The sequence below is a fragment of the Dipodomys spectabilis genome, unplaced genomic scaffold (assembly GCF_019054845.1).
Source record: "Dipodomys spectabilis isolate Male_0828 unplaced genomic scaffold, ASM1905484v1 ptg000526l, whole genome shotgun sequence".
Classification (NCBI taxonomy): Eukaryota; Metazoa; Chordata; class Mammalia; order Rodentia; family Heteromyidae; genus Dipodomys; species Dipodomys spectabilis.
In genome coordinates this window covers 1,813,654-1,824,922 of record NW_024871203.1, presented here as the reverse complement: position 1 = coordinate 1,824,922, position 11,269 = coordinate 1,813,654, and the positions used below count along the sequence as shown (strand labels likewise).

Below are 11,269 nucleotides of genomic sequence, written 5' to 3'. Positions count from 1 at the left end.
GAGCTTTTTTTCCTTTTTTGCTCTTTTGGTTCTGTTTATTCATTTATATGTCTTCGGGAGTGTAAGGGGAGACATAGAAATGGAGGTATAGGCCGGGCGCTGGTGGCTCACGCCTGTAATCCTAGCTACTCAGGAGGCTGAGATCTGAGGATCACGGTTCAAAGCCAGCCCGGGCAGGAGAGACTGTGAGACTCCTATCTCCAATAAACCACCAGAAAACCGGAAGTGGCGCTGTAGCTCAAGTGGTAGAGCACTCGCCTTGAGCTAAAGAGCTGAGGGACAGCGCCCAGGCCCAGAGTTCAAGCCCCACGACCGACAAAAAAAAAAAAAAAAAAAAAAGAAATGGAGGTATAAAGGGTGAACAAATGCAGCAGTAATTGTGGGTGGGGATAGGAAGGAAAATCTAGGAGAGACTGAGGGAAGGGGTGACAATGTCCAAAAAGAAATGTACTCATTACCTGACAGTTACATAACTGTAACCCATATGTACATCACCAATATAATAACAATAAAAACATTTCAAAAAATACCTCCAGGTATGGTGACTCATACCTATAATCCTAGCTACTCAGGAGGTTGAGATTAGAGGATCATGGTTCAAAGCCTGTCTGGGCAGAAAAATGAACTGTACTCCAGCTTCAAAGTAGCCAGAACAAGCCAGGTTGAAGGTGTCACTCAAACGGTAAAGTGCCAGCCAAGCAAGTAAACCAAGCAAATGGGAGGCCCTGAGTTCAAGTTCCACACTAAGCAACACACACACACACACACACACACACACACACACACACACACACACACATGCACACACACACACACATACACACACACACACCACGTTTTAATTTGCATTTTTCTTATTTTGATTCATTGTAATCATTCATTTATGTGTGTGTGTGTGTGTGTGTGTGTGTGTGTGTACACACGCAGGAGTGCCCTCACGTGCACACAATTTGGGGGCTTCAATTCAGGGCCTGAATGTTGTCTCTGAGCTTTTTTGTATTTGTGTCAGTTGTGGGGCTTGAACTCTGGGCCTGAGCGCTGTCCCTCAGCTCTTCAGCTCAAGGCTAGCGCTCTACCACTTGAGCCACAGCACCACTTCCAGTTTTCTGGTGGTTTATTGGAGATAAGAGTCTCAGGGACTTTCCTGCCTGGGCTGGCTTTGAACTGTGATCCTCAGATCTCAGCCTCCTGAGTAGCTAGGATTACAGGCATGATCCACCAGCACCCAGTGCTCTGAGCTTTTTTGCTCAAGGCTAGCACTCTACCACTTGAGTCATAGATTTTAGTAGTTAATTTAGATAAGACTCTCATGGCCTTTCCTGCCTAGGCTGGCTTTGAACCTTGATCCTCAAATCTCAGCCTAAGTAGCAGGGATTTCAGGCATAGCAGCTGGTATATTCATTCATTTTTGAGTTTTGGCCCCAAACTGGAGTTTACACAGTGTTGGCCTTTTGGAAATTATCAAGATGCAGGGTTTTGGCTCTTGGGATGGAAGGGTTAATCACAGCAGGTCTATAGTTAACCTAAGCTGTTTGTTTAGCAGTCTTCTTGACAGTAACTCCTGGTCAAAGCATGAAGCATATTGATTAATACTGTCTCTTATTAACCATGACCCTGAAGAGTTTCAGCCCAGTTTGACCCAGCCTGTCAGCATGGTGAGACTGAAGTGTTGAATCCAGAATTTCTGTGCTACCTCTCCCCATCCATCTCTCCCTCCTCCCTGGAGACCCACTGCTTATGGGGCAGAGATATACCCTGGCACCCAGCAACCCCCAAACAACTTTAACGAAGACTTTGTGTCAACCTTTCCAGTTCCAAAGTGTTTTCTGCCCATATTAGCAAGCTCCTGATCCAAGAGACACAGGACCTGGTTCTTATAGATAAAGGAGATGGCAGAGACCTGCACCTAGGGTGTGCAAACCCCTAGATGACAGAGTCATCTGCTGTGAAGCGTAGCCTGACCTTCATGCTCTTGCTGCACAGTGTTCCTTCTCTGCAATGAAACATCCACGTCAGTTCTTAGGAATCTTCTTTAGCACTTGACCTCCGTTAGTTTTTCTTTTGAGGGAAGAGTGCTTTATTTTCTGGTGCTGGGGGACTGGGCCTAGTGTCTTGTGCATGCTAAATGTACACACACACACACACACACACACACACACACACACACACACACACACACACACACACACACACACACACACACACACACACACACACACAGCGCCACGGAGCCTCGTCCTTCACCCTTCATCCTCTTTGTCATTGTTAGTACAGCATTAGAATCAACTTTTGGGGGGCGCGGGGAGGGCATAGGGCTTGAATTCAGGGCCTGGGCGCTGTTCCTTAGCTTTTGTGCTCAAGGCTAATGCTCTACCACTTGGAGCCACAGCACCACTTCTAGTTTTCTGGTGGTTAATTGGAGATGAAAGTCTCACAGACTTTCCTGTTTGGGCTGGCTTCGAACTGTAATCCTCAGATCTCAAGCTGCTGAGTAGCTTGGATTACAGGTGTGAGTCACCAAGGTCTGGGAAAATCAGTTTGTTTGTTTTCTTTTGGTGCTAGTCCTGGATCTTGAACTCAAGGCCTGGGCACTGTCCATAAGCACTCAGAACCTCTGTGCATGTTTGCCTTTTTATTTTGTATTATTTTCTTTCATGCTGGCACTAGGGCTTGTGCTGTCACTTGGCTTTTCTGTGCACAGTTGACATTCTATCATCTGACCGACACCTCCACTCGTGTCATTTTACTGATTAATTAGAAACAAGAGTCCTTTGGGTTTCTCTACCTGGGCTGGCTTCGAACCTAAGTCCTCACATCTCAGTCTTCTGAGTTGCTACAATTATAGGTCTGAGCCACCAGTGTCTCTTTTCCCCGTTCTCTTACACTGACAATCCTATGCCATTGTCTAATTATTATTTTTCTTTTTAATTAAAACTTTGATTATAAGTGGCTGTACAAAGGTGTTTTAGTTCAACAAGTCAGATTATAAGTACGATGCATCTTGAGCACTGTCGCCCCTTCCATCAACCTCCTCCATCTGTCCCAGCTCTACCCATCCCCTCAAGTTACATAGTTCAGCTTTTAAATTCTTTTTTTTTTTTTTTGGTCGGTCATGGGGCCTGAACTCTGGGCCTGGGCACTGTCCCTCAGCTCTTCAGCTCAAGGCTAGTGCTCTACCACTTGAGCCACAGCGCCACTTCCGGCTTTTTCTGCTTATGTGGTGCAGAGGAATCGAACCCAGGGCCTCAGGCATGCAAGGCAAGTGCTCTACCACTGAGCCACCTTCCCAGCCCGTAAGTTCTTATTTTTAAATAACATAAAATTGATTTCTAATCTAATCTGGGAATTTCTGAATTTAAATGTGGGAGAATAGCTCATTTGTATTTATCATCACTACTACATTTAGTTTATTTCATCTTTAGCTTTGCCTTTTTATCTCATGAATATTTTCTATTAGGAGTATTTTCTTTGCTTAATTCTTAATTCTTCATTGCTTGGGAGGCTATATATACTCCCTTTTGATCTAGTGTGATCTTTAAACATTCTGAGTCTGGTGAAGAATACATACAAGTTGGGTCCTTTTTGATAGTACCAGGATTTGAACTCAAGGCCTCAAGCACCTGGCTAGGCAGGTGCTCTACCACTGAGCCACATCTGCAGCACTGTTTTTGCTGGTTACATATTGGCTTTTGATAGGGCCTTGTTTCCTGCCTAGACACATGCCTGGTGGCAATATACCTATGTTAAATTTCCCATCCTAGTTTGACATGACAGTCATGCATCACCTACCCAGCTCTTAGATGAGAAAGGATCTTGCAAACTTTTCTATTCAGCCACCCAAGTAGCTAGGATTACAAACATGATTCACCAGGCTCATACAAGGCGGGTTTTTTTCCCAGTCTTGGGTCTTGAACTCAGGGCCTGGGCACTGTCCCTAAGTTTCTTTGTTCAAGGCTTGCACTCTACTCTTGAGCCACAGTGCCACTTCTAGCTTTTTCTGTGTATGTGGTACTGAGGAATTGAACCCAGCGCTTCCTGAATGCTAGGCAAGCCCTCTGCCACTGAGCCACATTCCCAGCCCATACAAGATGTTTTGATAGCAAGAAAACTATCAAAAACTACTAGATAATAGCAAAACAACTCAGGAGCCAAACAAAATTAAGTTCCCACTGGTTACAGTTTAGACAACATGAACATGTACTTTGTAGATAATTGCAGTGGACTGAGAAACAATAAAGAAGATTGCAGGGCTGGGTACTGGTGGCTCACACCTGTAATCCTAGCTACTCAGGAGGCTGAGATCTGAGGATCATGATTCAAAGCCAAGCTGAGCATGAAAGTCCATGAGTCTCTTATCTCATCAGAAAATCGGAAGTAGAGCTCTGGCTCTAAGTGGTAGAGTGCTAGCCTTGAGCAGAAAAGCTCAGAGACCATGCCCAGGCCCTGAGTTCAAGCCCCACGACTGACCAAAAAGATTGAATGTGTGAGTTCATAGCATTACCAAGAAAGGATCCCTTATTGTTTACCTTAAAAAAAAACTTTTTGTTTTCCTTTAGAGAGGTTATCCATACAAACTATTTGGAAAGCTGTTAAATAAAATATTTAAGCAGAACAGCAACAATATTTTGGGTGCTGGCAATTGAAGCCATGTGCTTAGCTCTCATATGCTAAGCACAGAGCCTCGCCCCCAGTCTTAGGACAACAATCATTTATAAAAAGCATTCTGTGGCCTGAATTGCTTGTCAGAATGTTAAACATGAAATAGTAACCTTAAGTTCTTTGTGATTCAGCCAAATTGAGCTCAGATTTATTTTCTTCCCTCTTTGTTATCCAAGTCTTAGATGTGGATAGAGATGAACTATGTAGGCTTTTAAAAATTGCCTTTGTAGTTTTCACATGAGTTTTCTACATGTGAATTATTTGGGCCTTGCATTTGCTAAGCATGCATTCTACCACTTGATCCACTCAACCAGTACCTGTTTTTCTTGGTGATTTTCAAGATAAGATCTTACTCTAGATCCTATATATAATGTATACTGTGATCTTCCTATTTGTGCTTTCTTGTGTTGATGACAGGTGTACACCACTGTGCCTGGCCATGTGGTTGAGAAAGAATCTCATCAACTTGCCTTGAACTGCAGTCTCGGGATCTGTACCGCCTTTCCTGCCTGGGCTTCCCTAAAATCAGACTTGAGCCACCACACTTGAGCTTTTGTGTATAGTTTAACCAGATCCTTTTTCAAGACATGCACATCATGTTATATCTTTTCACCCTAGCTCACAGCAGGAGCTCAAGAGGTCAGGCTGCCCAAACTCCATCATGGCCCTTAGATAAGTTACCTAACCTTCCTGGGCTTCAGTGTTCTCATTTGTAAATTGCTAATAAGAATTCCTAGCTGGGCGCCCGTGGCTCACGCTTGTAATCCTAGCTATTCAGGAGGCTGAGATCTGAGGATCATGGTTTAAAGCCAGCCCGGGCAGGAAAATCCGTAAGACTCTTATCTCCAATAAACCACTAGAAAACCAGAAGTGGTGCTGTGGCTCAAGTGGTAGAGCGGTCACCTTGAGGTGAAGAGCATAGGGACATCGCCCAGGCCCAGAGTTCAAACCCCACAACCGGGAAAAAAAAAAAAAAAAGAATTCCTGTTAGGGATGTTAGTAGGGTGTATGACTCTGTATACATACAAATAAATCACATAGAATGATGATGGTCTGTGTGTGGATGATACTGGTTAGCTACTGCAGAATTATAGAAGACACTTTTTTTTGATCGATTGTGGGGCTTGAACTCAGGGCCTGGGCCCTGTCCCTGAGCTCTCTCGCTCAAGGCTAGCACTCTAGCACTTTGTGCCATAGCTCCACTTCTAATTTTCTGGTAGTTAATTGGAGATAAGAGTCTCTTAGACTTTCTTGCCTAGACTAGCTTTGAACCGCGAACCTCAGATCTCAGCCTCCTGAGTAGCTAGGATTACAGGTGTGAGCCACAGGTGCTTGGCGAGAGATGAAAGACACTTTGTTCAATAGATCATCAGTTATCAATCTTTTTCTCCAAAAAGTCTAGCTATTTTTTTCATCTATCTCCATCTTCCATCTGAAAGCTAGTGCAACAGTGAAGTTTGGCTGTGTTCCTTGGAGCAGAGCAGGTAAGAACTCCGGAGTGCGTCTGGTTAGGATGCTAGCTCCCCATTTGCTAGATTTGATCTGCAAGTCATTTGACTGCTCTGACCTTTACTGCCATTATCTGTGTAACTGCGGGACTCATGGGCCTTCCCTGTCCTTAGCATTTGTTGACTAAACTATGGGCCCTTCTATTTCTCCAACCTTTTGATTTCCAATCATAGTAGCCTCATCCTTAGCCAACTGTCTTACTCTTCTCTGTCTCTGTCTCACTCTGTCTCTGTCTGTCTGACTCTCTTTGTCTCTCTTTCCACCCTGGGAAGGGGTGGTACTGGAGTTTCAACTCAAGAGTTTCATACTTGCTAGGCAGGTGCTCTACCACTTGAGACCTGCCCCAATCCTTTTTATGCTTCAAAAGTTATTGATCAAGTTCTGGGTGCCAGTGGCTCACGCCTGTAATCCTAGCTACTCAGGAGGCTGAGAACTGAGTACCACAGTTCAAAGCCAGTCCATGAGACTCTTATCTCCAATACACCACCAGAAAACCGGAAGTGGTGCTGTGGCTCAAGTGGTAGAGCACTAGCCTTGAGCTGAAGAGCTCAGGAACAGCGCCCAAGCCCAGAGTTCAAGCCCCACAACAAACAAAAAAGAAAAAAGTTATTTTCAGATAGGGTCCTGCTGCGCCTTGCTGCCTGGGGCCCATCTCAGACTGATTCTTCATCTATGCCTTCTATGTCGCTGAGATCATAGGCTTTTACAACCACACGCAGTCTATTAGTGAGGATTTCACTAACTTCTTATGCCTAGGCTGGCCTTAAATCATGATCCTCATAACTTCTGCCTCCCGAGTATGTGAGAGTGGCTACTTTCTGGGCCACGGTGTGAGGCCTAAGTGTTGAGAAAACAGATGAACCCTTCTATGATAGTTCAATTAAAAATGCTAGAGTACCTAGGAGACTTCACTGACAACCTAACTCTGGTCTCTCTTGCTGTTAGCAGCTTCTTCTATGGAAGAACAAGAAGGGAGGGGATTTCTTCTCTTCTGAAGCTGCAAGGCTACAGTTATAAGCTCGGAGCCGCCTGTGTGTATGGGGAGAGCCTGTCGGCTGCTTGAGAGTGGGGTTGTCATGTGGATGAAGCAGGCTGTGTCCGGAGAGCAAATGCGTCCATACAACACCAGCATCACAAATTATGCTCCTGACACCAGGAAACTTCAAAGCTGGCACTTTGTTGGATTTCTGTGAGGTATGGGTAGGAGAATTTTCACGAAGCAACGACAAGCACAAAGTTCAATGCAGGGCCCAAAAAAGGAAAATCATCTCCTGTCTTGCTGCTTGCAGGATTTTTCCCCCCTTGTAGTAAAGAATTGTTGCCAAGCGTGTCTATGTGTAGAGAGTTTATTCTCCCTCAGATGTGGCAAGTTCTTCCCTTCTGAAGATACGAATCTTTCTCAAGCTTAGAAAAGTCATTTTTTTCCCCCTAGAATATCTGTCACTGTTGTCTCGCTTGGCTAGAACAGCAAGTCCTGTTCTGTGCTGGTGCGTTCTTCTCTGTCCCATCTCTCACGTCTCTGCGCATTATCTCCCACCCCAGAATGTTGGAGGGCCTCAGGACTTGGCCCTGGCCGAATTCTCCTATCCACACAAGAGCAGTTAACTAAGCCTTGTGCTGCGCCCAACCTTCCTGAGCTTGATGAGGCTCAATTGAGGGAGGGATCGAAGACACTGATGGCCAGAAGCCCCGCCTCTCTCTCCAGACCACCTGATTGATGGAGAGCGTTCGGCTATTCCCAGGCCCCCATGGTCTGGTGTACGCAATGTGTCCCACACCAGTGTGTGTCCCTCTGTGTGGAGTGAAGTTCTGAGGGATCTCAGAACCCTCTGCAGCTGGGATCTCAAACCAGGGGGCCAAGGGCATCATGGGAGAGCTTGCTGGCAATGCAGACTCTCAGGCCCCATCCTGGACGCTGGATTGGGATTGGCATCTTACAGTACTCCCCTCTCCGTCCAGGACTTCATCCACACATCCAAATGTGAGAAGCCATGCTCAGAGTGCAGGCTCAGTTTTTCTTTACAGAGACCTTCCCTAAGCACCGAATAGAACTGACTTCTCCTGGTCTATCTTTAGAGTTCTAGTTTCCATTTGTGGTAGCCACCACAATTTGCAATCACATATTATCTGTGTTTAAGGGTTTAATGGCTGTTTGCCCACTCTGAATTGACAATGTGACAGGCTTTATACCCTGCTTCTACATGGTAATTAGTCCACAGTTGGTGTTCAATAGCACCCGGTAAAGAACTGAATTTCCTCGTCATTTATCTGTGTTCTGGGAAAGAATCACAAGAATGTCTCTCGTTTTTTCCTTTTCTTTTTTTGCTACTAAGACTTGAACTTAGACAGGGGCACTGTCCCTTAGTTTTCCACAAAAGGTCGATGCTCGACTGCGTGAGCCACACCTCCTCTTGCAGTTTGTTGGTGGTGAACTGGGCATAAGACTTTCATGCACGGGGCTGGGAAGGTGGCTCAGTGGTAGAGCGCTTGCCTTGCATGCCTGAGGCCCTGGGTTCGATTCCTTAGCACCACATAAGCAAAAAGAAAAAAGCCAGAAGTGGCGCTGTGGCACAAGTGGTAGAGCGCTAGCCTTGAGCTGAAGAGCTGAGGGACAGCTCCCAGGCCCAGAGTTCAGGCCCCACGACCGGACCACCCCCCCCCCAAAAAAAAAAGAAAAGAAAAGAAAAGAAAATTTCATGCACTTTCCTGCTCAGGTGAGTCAAAATGTCAATCAGTTGAATTTGCTATAGTATCCTTCCTGTTCTTTACAGACTGAAATATGGGTTTTGGCTCTGCTTTTGCCCTTGGATATTTGTTTATTTTGGGTGCTAGCACTGAACTTGAACTCAAGTTTTCATGCTCTCATTCCAATTTTTTTCTGCTCAAGACTATAGACCATTTGAGCCATGTCTCCAATTCCAGCTTTTTTATTGCTGGTTAGAGATAAGACCCTCAAAGATTTGTCTGCCCAGGCTGGTTCTGGTTCTGAAATCTCAGCCTTCTGAGTAGTTTGGGTTACAGGTGTAAGCCACCATACCTAGCTTGAAATTTTCTTTTCTTCCCACCCCCCTCTCTCCCTGCCATGAAACGTGACCTGGGTTGTGTCCCTAGCCTCTCTGTGCTCAAGGCTAGCACTTTACCACTTGAGCTACAAAGCTACTTCCAGCTTGTTCTGTGTAGGTGGTACTGAGGAATTGAACCCAGGGCTTCATGCATGCTAGGCAAGCACTCTACCCCTAAGCCACCTTCCCAGCCCTTGAAATTGTCTTACAGTCTGAGTTCTCTACCTTTTTGCTTTTGTTTTCTCATTTGTCTTTTGCTTCTCATACATAGAGGTTATGATTATCAGCCTTTTTGGATTATTTCCTTTTCAGAGTTACTCAGGTTGGAACTCAGGGCCTCATGGTGGTTAGGCAGGTACCCTGCCACTATCCCACACCTCCAGCCATTAGCAATCTTTTAAAGACATCTAATAATTTGGCTTTTCCTTTTTTTTTTCATTTGGTTGGTTTGGTTGGCGGTACTGGGGTTTGAACTCAGGGCCTCATGCTTGGTAAGCAGGTACTCTACCACTGAGCTATGCCTCCAGCCCCTAGTTTGGCTTTTTCTTCTGGCTCTGAAAGTAAATAATTTTCAGGTATATTTTCAATATTCCTGTCTTCTGAGTTGTTCCACATTGACAGGCACTTCTAGTCCCCATTTGAGCTTATAATCAGCTTTTGTGTACTGTACTTTGCCATCTCATATTATCTTCTTCCTCTCCTCTTTGGTACTGGTAGCTAGAGTTCATCAATGGAATGGTTCTCCTTATCTCTGTAATCACCTTAATGATCAGTGGGAGGACATAGCAACCAGTACCAGTGTTACCTTGCCTTCACTCACAGATTTCTAGGATTGTTCGCTCACTCTCAATGTAAAAACACAGTGGTGAGGCAATGGTGGCTCACATCTGTAATTGTAGCTATTTGGTCGTCTGAGATGAGGAAGATTACAGTCTGAGACCAGCTCAGGCAGAATAGTCCTCAAGACTCCATATCTAAGGAAAGTAGCTGGACACAGTGGTGCATGCCTTTGATCTCAGCAACTGCCAGAAGCCTCAAGTAGGTGGATTGGACTTCAGGAGTCTATGTGGGTAGGAAGTGAAATTCTATCTTAAAAATATGCCAGGCTCTAGGCTGGGAAGGTGGCTCAGTGGTAGAGTGCTTGCCTTGCATGCATGAGGCCCTGGGTTCGATTCCTCAGCACCACATAAGCAAAAAGAACAAAGCCGGAAGTGGTGCTGTGGCTCAAGTGGTAGAGCACTAGCCCTGAGCTGAAGAGCTGAGGGACAGCGCCCAGACCCAGAGTTCAGCCCCATGACCGGAGCCCATGACCGGTGAGCTCCAATGGCTCACACCTGTAATCTTACCTACTCAGGAGGCTGAGATCTGAGCATCACAGTTTAAAGCCAGCCCAGGCAGTAAAGTTCATGAGACTCATATCTCCAATTAACTACTCAAAAAAAGCTGGAAGTTGTACTGTGCCAAATGGTAGGGCACTAGCCTTTAGCACAAAGAGGATCAGGGGAAGTGCCCAGGCACTCAGTTCAAGCCCCAGGCCTAGCAAAAACAAACAAAAAAAACAAGGCCAAGGTGTGGGTGACAAAACCTGTAATGCTAGCTACTTGGGAGACTGAGATCTGGAAGATCCAGGTTCAAAGTCAATCTGAGCAGTAACTGCACAACATGCCATCTTCAAAAAACATAAACAACAAAAAGTTGAACTGGAGGCATGGTAGAACACCCTCCAAGCAAGCAAACAGAGTGGGAATTTGAGGGCCAGAGTTGAAGCCATGGTACCAGCAAAAATATTATCATGAGCAGCAGCAGCAGCAGCAGCAGCAGCAGCAGCAGCAGCAGGAGCAGCAGCAAACAGGGCTAGAGGCATGGCTCAGCAATAGAACACCAGCCTAGCAAGTGCAAAACCCCAAGTTCAAATCCAAGTACTTAAAAAAAAGGGGGGGGGGGGCCGGGTGCCAATGGCTCACGCCTGTAATCCTAGCTACTCAGGAGGCTGAGATCTGAGGATCGCAGTTCAAAGACAGCCCAGGCAGGAAAGTCTG

At 45.6% G+C, this 11,269-nt stretch overlaps 1 non-coding gene across 1 annotated transcript; it reads right to left on the bottom strand.

The window, feature by feature from the left end:
* Positions 1-9,683: 9,683 nt before the first annotated feature.
* Positions 9,684-9,755, bottom strand: Trnag-acc. The gene has a single exon. It is a non-coding gene; the product is annotated as a tRNA-Gly (tRNA).
* Between the last annotated feature and the right edge of the window lie 1,514 nt (positions 9,756-11,269).